General features: G+C 43.3%; 1 non-coding gene across 1 annotated transcript; it reads left to right on the forward strand.

The window, feature by feature from the left end:
- The first annotated feature begins 12,784 nt into the window (after positions 1-12,784).
- On the forward strand, positions 12,785-12,858 carry trnan-guu (transfer RNA asparagine (anticodon GUU)). Its single transcript has one exon. It is a non-coding gene; the product is annotated as a tRNA-Asn (tRNA).
- The last annotated feature ends 1,858 nt before the right edge of the window (positions 12,859-14,716 follow it).

Consider the following 14,716-nt stretch of genomic DNA (forward strand, 5'->3'; position numbering starts at 1 on the left):
ACTATTTTGTTTACTTTTACACTGTTTTAAATTTTTCATTCACGTTCAGTCTTTATAGGTCCAATACAAAGCCTTGGTTATATTTTATTAGTTATTTCCTGTGTAGGGAAGGAATGGCAAATCTGGAGGGCTCCTTGCCTCTGAGGTGTGAAGGAGGCCCTGTTTTTTCCCTGCTGCATGGCCTCTTGCTGGGGGAAGGAGGTTGGAGGGTGTGTGCAGGGGGGTTGTGGACAGAGAGGAAGAGGGTTAATCATGTTTGCAACAGGACAGGCTTCCCCTTGAAGTGGGAGACAGTGGTAGGAAGTGTCCAGATTTATGGTGCTTCGTAGCCGGCCATTGTAACCGCCTTCACCGTGGCAGTTGACCAGCAGACAGAAGGGGAGAGTGTGAGCGGAGCTGTAAATCACAGTGAGAGTGTGGCTGAGACACACACACACACACACACACACACCCACATACACAAACACATCCAGCCCTATGCTCACAGTTCACAGGCAGATAATGTGTGAAGGAGGGGCGGCTCTCCAGTAGTCTGCTGACAAGATAGAGCTGTTCTTGCATGAAAAGTTTGGAAATAAGTTTTTTTCTTGCTGGAATTTTGAAACTTTGAAATTCAAAAGATCTTCGAATGTGTTGAGTAAGTTACATGACCTACAAAATCCTTTCAAAACACATTCTTTGATTTTTTTATATATTTTTTTAAATCCATGGTCGCCCATTAAAAGAACTTAGAAGTACCCAGAGTGTGCATGTCTCTGCAAAGACCACACAATCCTCTAAATGTATAATGTGTACCTGAATCCGGAGCTGCATCAGAATACATGTAATGACAACAATCATACTGATTGGCGTTCACCATGGTTATTAGAAAACACTGAAATCCTGTCTGGGAAAATTGGAGGATATATTGTGGTGAATTTGAAGTGAGTCTGACTCATGACCCCTGACTTGTAGATGTTTCAATTTGTCATGTTACCTGATAGCGGAAATTCCATCAACTTTTGCTGGAATGCTTTAGGTTGATTTGTGCATGTGTCATCGAAATGAGTTTGCGATTGCACAATGCTTTTGAGGTTTATGGTAGTTTATGTGAAATAGATCACATCCAGAAGATTTTGCCTTGAACTGAGGACCCAGAAACGAAGGAATTTTGGGTCTACGCCTATCACGTATCAGCCAGACTGTACTTCCAAGGAGAACAGCATCAGTTGTTTCATCAAGTGCGCCAAAACAACATGTGTTTACGTTCAAGTGATAAAGTCCTCTAGTTTCTGTCGTAATTATGACGGGAGCAAAGGAGGAAGTCAGGTGACGTTGCTGATGGATGGGTTAACAAAACATTGGACTTTAACACAAGAGCCTGACATTTGTTTCCCACTGACACTCAACGTGTGTTTTTTTTTTTTTATAAGCATGACCATGATTGTCCCTTAACCACTTGTTTATTATTGTAACTATGACAACAAAGTTATATATGATGAAATTCGTTGGAAGAGTGTTGAAAAAAATGTCAAGTGCCAACTAATCAGATTTGGCAGAAATGAGTGAGCCCTGTGCTTAAAAAAATAGCTTTGAACCAAAGACATTTTGCATCCATACCTCACATATCAGGAGTCATGTGTCAAAATAAAAGCACTTGGGAGTGCCTTGGTAGCCAAATGGCTGCTAATAATATAACTGCAACGTTGCTGGTTCCATGTCTCCCTCCCCGTTTCCTGTCTGCCTCTTCACTCAAGCTGTCCAATAAAGATGAAAAATGCCAAAATCACGCTTATCTGCACAAAAACAAACAACTTTTTCCTTGGCCAATGGACTAACGTTCTACCTAATTCCACTGAAATCTATCAAGTATTTTTTGATATCCCGCTAACTAAGAGACAAACTAAGAAAGGTGTGAATACTGTAAAAGATGAAGATGGTAAATGCAGGATGTCTAACTGGCAGCAGCAACATGAGCTCCTGTGAGGAGGGTTAATATAGACAAATCACTGTTACCCTCTGCATCCCCTGGGCTAACTGGGCCGCGCACTCACTAATGTCTGGCCCTGATATCTCCACAGGCCTCTCTCAAACACAGGAAAAATGACTTTGATTTCGGCAGAGGAAAATTTATCACATCCTCCATGTCTGACTCACAGAGGTTTATTATTAGCTATTATTAGCGTGCATGTGTGTGTGCGACTGTCACTGCTGGGCTGTAGGTGTCCTGCGGGTGTCCTGTTACTCCCCTTTACTCTCTTCCTCCCAGTGAATTGACTCTCTCTGTCTCTTTCAAGCACCATTGAGTCTATTACCTCCACAGGCGGTCCGAGGATCGCGTTAATCGCGTGCACGTCTTTGCAAACACGCGGAGGAGGTGTGGAAGCACTGCAGCCACAGCCAAGCCCAAGCTGGTATCTGTTCATCAGAGCTTAATGGTTTCAGCAGATGGGGTGGTCTCTTGTCGTATTCTGACTGCTGTGCCCACATGGACTCTGGCCTGGTTAGACCAACCATCCTTGTGGCGGCCGTGAGGCCCCTCGCTGAACGTGCGCTGTGCCCCGTGTGTACACAAGATCTCTGGCCTCGGTGGGGAATGTTTACCCAGCTGAAGTCCAACAGTGTCGCGCTCTCTCCCAGCTGTACTGAAACAACTTAGGACACATCTATTGACCAATATCAGATATGTCCAGGCTTCTCTGAGGTTTACAGCTGTATCAAATGTCTTAATGTGTCATTGAAAAAGTAAATTATAGTTTTAGACCTATTTTGCATTTTCTGCTTTTATTGAATTGAAATGCCTGTTGTAATTTTTTAGATGAGTAATGTTTCCAAATGCACCCAGTTACCCTAAGTGCACACGTTTGCAGCTGACACCTTTTAAGTGTCAAATAAGTAACAAATACATCTTTCAGCCTATGGGGTTGAACTGGGACCACCATTTTGTTGCAAGATGTGCTCTGATTGCAAGTCACAACGCTGCAAAGCAAAAGCAGGATTAGGAAGTAGGATCAGCAACAATGCAAGACAAAGCAGCTGAGCTTTGCGAGGCAAAACTGCAAGCCAAAAAAAAAAAAAAAGCTTTTTGTAAAATGTGAATTAGTGACTCAAGTGAATCTAGTCAGTGGCGACTAACGCTTTGGCTTGAGGTTTCCACAACAGGAAAAACAATAGAACTGGTAGTTCTGCTGTCATTTCTAAACAGAGCCTGATGGCAGAGTGAATGGGGGCTTGGGATGAGACAGATCTTATGTAATGTGCTGTAGACCTACTTAAACTCGAGTCTGTGGAGTGACAGATTACATGAAATGGTAGTGCAGGAATTTGATAATATAAAAAAAACTGTGATCAGGCACCTAGATTCTCCGTTTGTGTGCACAGAAATCCCACCGGAGACAGGCTGGCTAAAAATAAGTGTTCAGTTTGGATGGATTACTGATGGGGAAAGGACATTATGAAGGTGAAGCTTTACACGTTTTACTTATGCTTTTTAGATGGTAACAGAGGGGAACACTTTGAACATGTTCTTTCAACACAAATTCAAATTTCTCTACATATTTTGGTGCAAAACAAACTCATCATAATCTGAAAAGAAAACCGAAGTGAAAAATGTGATGCTTATTTATCAGAAATGATGTGAATTAGATTCCACTCTTAACCTTCCAACGGGTACCTCACATCACCTGTCCTCTTTCAACTCCAGACAAAAAAGAAAAAGCAGAAATGTTTGACTACACCTTCAACCCTTTGCACAGCCATAATTCACCCTCTCAATCTGTCGGCTCCGGCAGCACAGTAGCTCCATCATGGTGCAATAATGCTGGACTCAATCGTAGGTAAGAAGATGATCCTCTGCAGGGACGGTGATTCTCCCCTCCGCGATAAAACCAGCTTCTGCCAAGTGCAGACGAGATTTATCGCCGTGTCTGTTTAAATGTAGCCAATTTCGCTTTAATATGATATTAAAGAATGATGCATGCCTGCGCTTCAGATGCTCCCGTTGAGGGAGTCTGGTGAACGCCCGTGGCTGCATTCAAAACCCAGCATGATACAGCTGATGTAATGTTCAATATTGATAACAGCCCTGAGCGGAATGGGCTCTGATCATTTAGGAAAATATTGTGCGCTTTTTTTTTAAACTACCATTTCTTGGCCCTGCGCCTGGATGTATGCCATCCATCAGCTCGATTTGATGTGCAGATATCCACAAAGCTCTTATCACCGCCAATGAAATGAACTCTGCCTGCGAAAACAGAGCAGAGCAAAGAGGCGCTGTGAAATGTACTTGGCAGCCGCGTCATTCGAAAACAGGAATTGTTTGTGATATCTTTGTTTAGTAGGTTTATGTTTTCAGATGTAGTCTAAAACATGGCTGCTGTCATTGAATTGTGTTTTGGTACATCATTTAATACAAAGTTTTTCTACTGACATCCATCAGATTTCATTCATTTCTGTGCAGCACAAAAATCAGTAATGCACTATAGACTTTTCTGCTTGGTCTACATTTGAAGAATTATTTTCAGTTTTTTACTACTTGGGTCTTATTTTCATGGATTTGGCCCTCATTCCTATCAGTGATAATAACATTGTGCTCACCAAGTTAATTGCTGAGATCTTGGCATTTGGCCACATCACTGAAAAGAAGTCTTTTGATATAGAAAATGAAGGCTAACTGTAAAAATGATTGCAGCTGTCCATTGCAAACATTCCTCACAGTTTACAGACTGGCTTCTTGGAAAACAATTTTGATCCATACTTGCTGTGCTCCCACAGTTTTCCTGTGCAATGGGAGATTATTTCTGTAATTTCAGATTCCCTCAGTTTCACCACCAAATAAAGTGGTTCAGATAATCTGGCTAAAATGTGGGCTTGTTTACAACCTGTCTGATCATCTGAGTGCTTGTGTAGTGGCAATTTATGTCACAATATTCCCGGATCTCTGCAATTACTTTGGTGAGGACAATATTACCATAATAATGGCCAAACTACGCAAATAAGAGTTTTAATTAACTGGAATTATCCTTCAAACTGCATCACAAAAATAATGAAACACTGAGGCAAACTTAATGTTCACAGAGATGGATTACACAACATGAGACTATCTAAGACCACTATTTTAAAACCAATGGCTGCCCAGAACAGATACGTCATAAAATCTGCACAGCATGCATTCAAAAGTGGTCAGCAGAAATGTAAGGCATGTGATTTGTATTCAATGCGGTATGGTGCCGTTTTTAAACAAAATTGCCATGTTTACAAGCATGTGTGTGCTTCTGTGTGTGTGGCGGTCCCTCTTCCTGCCTCTGTGTGCGTCTCCAGCGTTCGGTGTGTCAGCTCTTGTTGATTTCCGCAGGGGAAGTTGCCTCAGTGCTATCCTCAGACAAAGCCCTGACCCCGGGGTTAAGGAATGTGAACCCGGGGCTGTGACGATCAAGACCTTCCCTCGGGGGCGGACAATGCCGAACACCTCAGCAAACGCCCTAATGATCTTACATGCTTTTGTGTTCATCGTAGCGCATCTTTTTCCTCAGCCCTAGATCGTGTCCACATTGAAGTGGAATAAAAAAAAAATGATTTTCTCCAAACAGAAACCAAATAAAATGCGTCTGGTTGGTTTTTGTTTGGACGAACAGAAACCAAATAAAATGTGTCTGAAGACCTGCTTTAGGTAGTTTCCTGTGTTTCATTAACAGGCTTGGAATTGGCTTAATTAGAATTTTCTTTTTTAAATGGATTTGGTTTTGGACCATTGGTTGGACATAACAAGCTATTTGCAGTCATTGCCTTTGACGTTGTATTGACTAAACAATTAATCTGAAAAATTGGAGTGTACATTCATCCGTACATTCCTCAGGATTGGAAACCATTGTCATTGCCACTGAAAGAGGCCATAGTCGCTTTTACGGATGAGCTTGTTGTGAATGGTCAAAGTACAAAGGAGACCAAAAGGCCCTTGTCTCATTTATCACCCACTTTAAGAGAGGGAGAAAGAGGAGGAGGTCGGCTGTCAAAGCAACCATAGCAGAGTGTATCGTAACGGTGGTCTCCCAAGCCCCTGAGGTCCAATCACATTGTTTAAAGTGGAGGAAAAACACGGCTAAAGAGGGAGAAATAAGAGGCAGAACTGAGCCGGGGGATATCGCAATTAAGAGTTAAAGTACAGGCGCGAAACGTCCGCGAGCAGAGGTGTGAGGCGTTGAGGAGAGCCCAGAGAGCCTCCAGAGAATTTATATGGCTGGGGGTGAAGGGTCAGACCGCTATTAATCATGGCCCAAGTTGAGGATTAAATAGCTCGTTCTTTTGGGCAGATGAGAGAACCCGGGCCTGATCGAGGTGTTTAAAAAGGCCGCGTTGTGTCTGTCTTCTATTACAGGGTGCAGGCCCGAGGCAAAGCAGCCCCCTGAACCGAGGACAAATAGGATGTCCAATTGTTGCCCCCCCCCCCCCCCCATGAGCATTTACCTAGACAATTAAGTCACTTCACATCATCGTGCTAACACGGCACCGTCTGATGAGTGATAATTGTTTACTTGGAAGAAAGATAGATGATGGACATATTCGCACATAAGCAAGACCTTGAGTAGAATAATCTGCCATCTGCAGGGCTCATTTTTCACTCTCCTCACACACCTACACATAGAAACACACACAAAATGCACACACATGCACACCCTGAATCAGTGCCCAGTCAGACTTAACTTTACTCTTTTTTTTTTTGCACAACTGCCTTTGATCTTTGATGTGCCATGCATTACATTAATTATGTATCTCGCCTCAGTACAAACGTGGTGAACACCTTCGAGTGCTTAATAGGAGCGGGCTCATCACAGGGGCCTAGAGGATGGCTGCAGGAGGCGTATGTATGCACCACGTCGCTCCTATATGCACTGCATAAGGGATTTTTTTACAGTATGGAGGAAATTGTGAAGCCGGTGTCTGAAGTGCTCTCCTTCAATCTGGGGCAAAGACGGGACATTTTTCACTCCCCTGAAACATGTGCCTCCTCTATGTGAGTGAGTGTTGAAAGGGAGGAGGTGCACACAATATGGATGTGGCTTGAATTACGTCCAGAACAGATAGAGCATCAGGAACAATGGCAAAGATCTAGATCTAGCATTGCTGTAATGCAGTGAGAGTTATGCAAATTGCGCATGCTGCCGCTTGCTGTAAAACTAGCCGAGGGGGGCTTATGTGAATCTGCTCCAAACATTTATGCATCTGCAATAAATTCATGGATTTTTCTTCTTTTTGTTGTGCCATGTTGGCAGATCACAGTATGAACTAAGTAAACATTAGCAGATGCAGTGTGGGGAGGTTTGGGAGAAATATTGATACAGTATAGTAACTGTGTAACATTTTGGCTTGCACAATTTTCTTGGTCTGGATTTACTTCTTTTTGGTCCTCTTATAAACACAATACCTCATTGTTAGGAATGAATTATGATTCACTCCAGTTTCATTTTGAATCTGGTTACAAGTTGGTAAAACATCTGGATTTGTTTGAGACACGACAAAGACAAGCTTCCACCGCTTTGTGTCGGACAACGTTTTCACTGCATTTGCAGTTGAATCGTTAAATAAATAAAACATAAAATAAATAGCAAATATGCAGGCAAAACTTGAGTTTTAGCTTATTGACTGTCAGACTTGGATTCTTTCTTCTTTATCAAAAGTTTTAAATGATTTAATAGTTCTCTAATCCATTAATGAAATGCTTCTGCAATGCCTCTGTGTAGGTGAGTGTGTTTATTTAATTGTTTTATGCTTTAGCAGCTTCTAGAGACAGAGAGAGAGAGATAAGCTAATTGTAAATGCAGTTGAAACATCTATCTACTGAGCCAACAGCCCTGCTCCAACAGATGTGACCAGGTTAAAATAACAGGAGATAAGCAGTGAAAAGAATAAGTAGCTGCTGCTCAGCTGAAAAGGGGCTCCACGTGATTTGGAAAACCTCTACCTGGAGGAAAACTGCGCATTTTCAATATCTATCCTGCACTGCCTGTTTTCTCCCCCCCCCCTTTCTTTTGCATTGCCAATTTCAAAGTTCACGATAACGGCTCCTGTTCCGAGTCTGTGGCGTCGCTGCAGCTCGGCCTGCGTTGGTGGGAGTACCCCCTGCACAGGTCCCTTTTGCAGTGCGGATCCAGTAGTTGGAGTTGTTGTACACCGAGCGCGAGAGGGAGAGGAGAGGAGTGCGAGCGCAGCAGCTGAGTGAGCAAACAGAGGCAGAAACATTAGGTTGTCTTCCCGAGACTATCAGACTTCGACCTGTCACTTTTACCGCTTCGAGCCGAGTCCCGTCTACTTGAAGAGGACCACAGCAGCAGCAGCAGCAGCAGCGCCCTGGTCTGCTCTGCTCTGCTCGAGCAGCCGCCTGTGAAAAACTCCCAAACGCGGTCGTCTCAGCTGGCATGAGCTAACCTACTAGACAGACATGGAAACCAAACCGTTCTTGTCATTGGGTAAGTTTGTTTGCTTAATGACAAAGCCTTGCGCTGTTATAAATGTGAGGGCTTTCACGGGCAGGTTAGTGTGAAACGTGTCCTCGCGCTGTGTGTTGTTTTTTTTTGTTTTTTTTTTTGCCCCCTTTTCTCTTGACAGCGCGTGGAGCGAGTTGCCAAATGCATCAACATGTTTAGAGCTGCTCACGAGCTGCAGCGGACGTAGCCTCCTGTAATATCACTGACACGGACTTATCGCTGCTTCTGAAAGAAGACCAGACATGTCATCTCTTGTGTTGCATACCCAGCGCTGCTCTTTGAGCTGGTGCCGTGTCGCTTTGATGCCGACTGACATCTCGCTCGGGATACGCGGTGCGCATACCTCGCGTGCGCTGCAATTAAATGTACTTGTTTGAACTTCGCGTACAAAACTTTCGTTTAAGTCAGTTCCACAAAGAAGAAATGCGACCCGATAGGTAGCCCCGCACTTCAGGGTTTGCTACGCGAGTAGGACTGAGCACATTTACAAAGTGTTGCAGAAACAGTTAACTTAGAGGAATTTTAACTCGAACGAGCAGTTTCTTTTGTACTTTTTTAGCACGTGTTGTCGGTGTTAACCTAACATTGGCTTATTTGTTGTGTGTCATCTGGTAACTCTGATTAAAATGTAGTATACGCGCCGATTTTTTTTTTTTTTTTAAGCTTTATGTTGTTTTACACGTGACTTGGTTTTTACTTGCGGCTAAATGTACTTCCGTTTGTCTTTGAGTGTGTAGCTAGTGGTTTGAAAATGAATCCGAGCAGCATGAAATGTATGATATAAACTGACAGAGCTGCTCGAGTTATTAAGGACAGTCTGAGTTTGCCTGTTAAAACTCAAGTTGCTCAGGTAAAGACGGGGGCCAACTTCACATCAGTTACACACAGGGGACACAGGTGTGGGGTAGATGCTCTAGGATCTCTGCACGTTGTTTCCCATTTCTGAGTTTTGAACAGAAACCTGTGTCTTGTGGGGGATCATTCTATCTACATAAGGATTTGAAAGGCTATGGAGAGCACAGTGAGTTTGGCACTTTGTAGGGAAAGTGTCAACCTTCATGTATTAGTTATTAGGAAAGACTTAAAGGGAAAAGGGGGCATTTACACAGCTGTCATACTTTTAAATAGCAACACAGGACATGCTTGAATTTCCAGCAAAGGTCCTACAATAATTTTGCGTATGAATTAGTCTATTTTGGAACCATTAAACTCAGGCCAAGTCTCATTTTTTCAAGGGATCCTTTAAATTCCCAGTTTAAACACATACTGTCTCACACAGACACACTGCACTGTAAATCATTAATGCTGAGTGCTCCTATGAGTTTGACAAAGTGAACAGAGCAGACCCTTGTCCCCTGTAGCAGAGATATGGCACAGAGCTGTAGGCGAGCCCTCTCATTGTGTCTGCCGCTCTTTCATGACGGGCGTCGTGTTACACCTCGACACGTATCGTCAGCTGCCTGGATGCACTGAGGAGATTCACGAGGACTTCTGAGACGCCGAGCCGGCTTTCTTCTGTTACAGGCCCCCCCCCCCCCTTGCTGACGCTGTCGCCACAAACGCCCTTCATGTGGCTTCCCAGAAACACACCAAACCGCCAGAGTTCCACACACTGACAGGCTGTTATTACAGGTGCACCGTATTGTGTGTCCACGTTGAAAGTGATTCTACTTTCAGTCTGCCCAAACCTACACCAGAGTAGCCCATACGGACACTTGACAGCATACACAGACACAAAGTCTTATCTGAAAGCCTGTCTGTGGTTGGTGTGAGGCTCAACACTTAGTTGTTGAAATGAGGAGGAACACTTTTCCAGCAGTGTTGGATCACATCTTCTCCTCCCAGCCACACCACATGCTGTATCAGCAGCTTCTATATCGCCTGTAGTCCTAATCTGTTGGTCCTTACATCACTATTTATATTTAAACTTGTTCCATCAAAGGTCCACTTGAGCGCTGATTGTTAATTGGCCACTTCAAGGACGGCCGCTATCTGCAAAGTCCTTGAACGTATCGATTAGCCGCTTACTCAGTGTAATTATCTGTCGCGCCGCATTAGAAATTCTGACATGCGACTGTTTGAAATGACAGCCAGTACATTTCATAATTATAGATCGGTTGTTGGCTGTGATGACGACATCCCCCTTTGGCACTGTATGCTGATGATGCTGCCTGATCCCACTATCAGCCCCCCCCCCCTCCATATCTGACATTAAGCTATGAAGACTGAAGGGGTGACATTGAAAGGAGAACGTGTCCTTTTGTCAGAGCAATATGAGGCTGATCTTGACAGTCTGTCAGTGGATGAAACAACGAGGCTGTGAAAGGAAAGGAGAGCTTTTTTTAAAAAGTGCTGGGGTGCAGAGCCTTTTCCCTATAAGCTACAGAGTGATCTGGAGCTATTGATTTTTCGGTTTGGTTGATTATATTGTGGCAAACATGTCAGCACCTAAGTAGTTCTCCTTAATGATGTTCCACATGGTGAATGTTGCACATGTCTGGTTTTATTGATTTATTGAATTTGTCCTCATCCAAATCGGGGGACTGACGAAAGAGGGAGTTGTACAGTATGTTGTTCTGATTGCAATTGACTGAGTCTGCTGTGTGAAATGTACAGCATCATTGATTAATAAAACAGTTTGTTCAAACGGTCTTTTTAGAAAATAGTGACTGAGAGCCATAAATGAAAACCTAATAAGCTGCTACATGTGTAATGAAAATACACAAAAACTCAGTGAATTAAGCGGATGATACGATTTGACTTGTACACACCAAATTCTGTTTTTATAGAAAATTTAATTGCTGAAACTATTTGGATGGATAACAATTAACTTAACACCGGCCTGTTTTACCACCTGCTAAAGAAATGTGTGTGTTTGTTGTTTTTTCCTGAATCCGGTGGAACTAAACTCTGTGGTGCTTTCTGCTCAGGGGAACATAAGCTACCCTCAGCACACACGCTCACACACACACACACTAACTCCCACAATCAATGAAGTTCATGGTCTTTGATGAGAAAGTGAGATTCATGCTGCTGTGTGTGTGTGTGTGTGTGGGAGAGACTGACATTCCTTTTCTGGCAGTAACTCAGGAACAAAGGTAATACAGGGAGAGGGTATGTGTCTGCTGGGAGGGGTGTGTGTGTGTGTGTGTGTGTGTGTGGTGGGAGTGGGCTGGTGGAATTACACTGCCAAAAGCATTTGGCCAAGTTTGTCTTTTACGGCCGTCCAGTTTTGTGTTCCTGATGTGATGCTTTTGCTCCCCTTTTGAGAAAAGGGGCTGCAGCTGTCATTTTTATTGGAGGAGTTTTATAGCGAGTCTTAATGGCTTAAAGTGACAGCTCTCTCTCTCTCCCCTCTCCTTTCTCTCTTTTTTTTCTCTCTCTCAATCTCACCCACGAGGCCTTTAACTCCAGCAAATCAAAGAAAATTTGCTCGCCTTCTATGCCCCCACCCTCCACTTTCCCACCCCCTGCCCCTGCCAGCACCTAAACCAAACGGTATGAGAGGGAAAAAAAGATCTACGCTCCAATTATGAACGCAGCAAGAGTGTGTTTTTTTAATTGCAATAAACTGACTAACTGGTGAAGTGTTGACCAGTGTTTTCTTTTTCTTTTCTTTATGGAATATCTGCTGAATATCTGAATATATGCTCATCTGTATAAAGCATTAAGAGTTGGCTTCAGATAAAGTAGTGCATATTTTAGCTCTCTGTGCAGCCCACACTTGTTTACCTTCTAAACATAGTGTGAATCAGAAACTGCTTGAAGGCTTTTTTGATGCGCAAAATTATGGAATGACTGAAAGTCTCATTAATTATTTGTGTAAGAAGCTCCTCTCTCGGAGGGAGGTCTTTATTGATAACGGCCGCACTAAACTTTGTACCTCAGACCTTGACCTTTGCCCCTCATATGCTCGATCATGTCAGGAATTTGCCTTTGGCGTTCAGTCTGTTGTTTAAAGTGTTTTAAAGACAGTAGCTTGTAGTTCTTTCCTTTTTCTTTGTCATTCTTTCCATCTATCTGTGTATGTTTGTTTTCTTTTTTCCCCATCCTCTCTTCGTCTAGATTTCACCATTTGTGGTGATAAATATTGGTGCTGCAACTAAGGATTGGTTTTGTAAAAAAGTGAGAAATGGCCTTCACAAGTTCCCAAAGCCCAAGGTGACGTCTTCATGTTGCTTGTTATATCTGTAAAATATTCAGTTAATACAATAATATAAAACACAGAAAAGCATCAAATCCTCACATTTTAAAAAGTTGTAACGAGGGAATACAGGGAGGGCTTGATACATGGCTTAAATTATGTTTGGAATGACAATTGGCATGTCTCTGTGGCGCAATCGGCCAGCGCGCTCGGCTGTTAACCGAGAGGCTGGTGGTTCGAGTCCACCCAGGGACGCTTCGTTGTTATGTATGATTTTCCCCCTGGGGATCAATAAAGTATTTCTGATTCTGATGCTGATAAATCAACCAATCTTTTCAGCAGTAATTTACAGTTTGGATTTTGCAGAAGCATGGTTGTTGCTGTGAACACCTTCACATCTCAGCGTTGGAATCATCTGAGCACCATTAGTCTCAGAGTTTATTGCGGGTCCTCTGAGTGTCTGAATGGCTCTTCTGCGGCCTGGCAGTATTCAGGGTGCGTACAGCCACTCTTTTGAAGTGGAAACGTGGTCTCTGTGGGGATTTGACCAGATCACGCTCGTAATTCGCATTGAGAGGAAGGTCGCTTTGCCCTACTCGAGCCAGGACTCTCTTCTCTGAGTTCCGTGTGCAACGCCTTGCAAAATAGAGAAAGACGAGCAACAGTGAGACAGAAAGAAACAATATAAGCAAGGAAGACATGGAAAGAAAGAAGAACACATCATATTGTGGTTGTGTTGAGATATTAAAACCCTGCCAAGAAACCAAAAAAACAGTAGCTGTCAGATGCTAACTACCCTCTCCACTCCTCTGCAATTCTCAAGTTGGCGTGTTTTCAATAATATAAACAACTGTCGACTCTTCTGTGATCGCGGTAATGCATGAAAATATCTTGGCTGTTTGGCGGTTCTGATGTGTTTTGTAATTAAGTCATGAGCACATAGGCTTTGATGAGTATTCGCTGGAGAGGGATGACGAATCGAGTGAATCCTAGATTTATATTATGCTGCTTCATGTCATTATATTTCCTTATGCCCACATTTTTTTCCCACACTAATTATAATTGGCCCCAATGAGAACCACAGATAAAAAAAGTTATTTATTTCACTTTCACTAGTCGAGTACAACAATGCAGCAGGAGTGAATAGAATCATATTTTCTGCATCCAGAAGATAGGTCACAGAAGTAAGATTAGACTACAGTGGATCATTGCTTTACATGTTGTAATAATATGTATCTGTTACACTGGTTGCGATATCATCAGTGTGTAACATGATCAAAAGCTGGAATGATGTGTTTGATGTTTCTGCACTCCTCGGAGAAAGACAAAGAATGAGATTGTGGATTCCCGACTGTGAGGTTGTTTTTATAAAACTGTAGATTCAGGTGTATACACAGTACTCTGCCTGTCTTATTCACACACACACACACACACACACACACACACACACACACACACCCACACCCAAAACACCCTGTGTGTGTGTGTGTGTCTGTGTGTATGTACATGTAAACACTTGCCGCCGCAGCAGAAACAGAGCGAGGTAATTAAGACTGTGTCTCTTGCTGCTCCATCACAGTTTCTTTTTTGAGGTCACAGGGAGCGTGAGGAGGTGTCCAAGTGTGCCTCACGCCTTCCTCCCTCCCACCCCACCGCCGCTGCCGTTATGTTTGTCTGTCACCTTGCCAGATGCCAGGGAGGGGTTGGGGTGGGGGCGTGGGGCTTCCACGCACCGCTGGGCACAGGGCCACGGAAATCCCACAGCATGCAAAACACCTCGGTTATGTTCTGTGTGTGCGACTGTGTGTGAGTGGGTGGGTGTTTGGGTGTAAGCAGAAGGCAGCGGTTTTGAGAGCAAAGGGTGAAAGCTATGTACACGTACACCTGCACTCCAGCACATACATATCTCGACTGCGATCAAGTAGCGCCAACGTTCATATTTTCACATATCAGATGAATTGCTAGCATTTTTAATACTAAAAGAAAGCGGTAGGAGAGAGAAAGATGCTGTGGCTTACACTGTTTGACGGAAGGTTTGTCATTGTTGTAACTGCAAATGTTAAGTCAATATGCTTTTATATTTGTAGAAGAAAGAAGATTTCAAAAGCTAAGC

Source organism: Enoplosus armatus, chromosome 18 (assembly GCF_043641665.1).
Source record: "Enoplosus armatus isolate fEnoArm2 chromosome 18, fEnoArm2.hap1, whole genome shotgun sequence".
NCBI lineage: Eukaryota > Metazoa > Chordata > Actinopteri > Centrarchiformes > Enoplosidae > Enoplosus > Enoplosus armatus.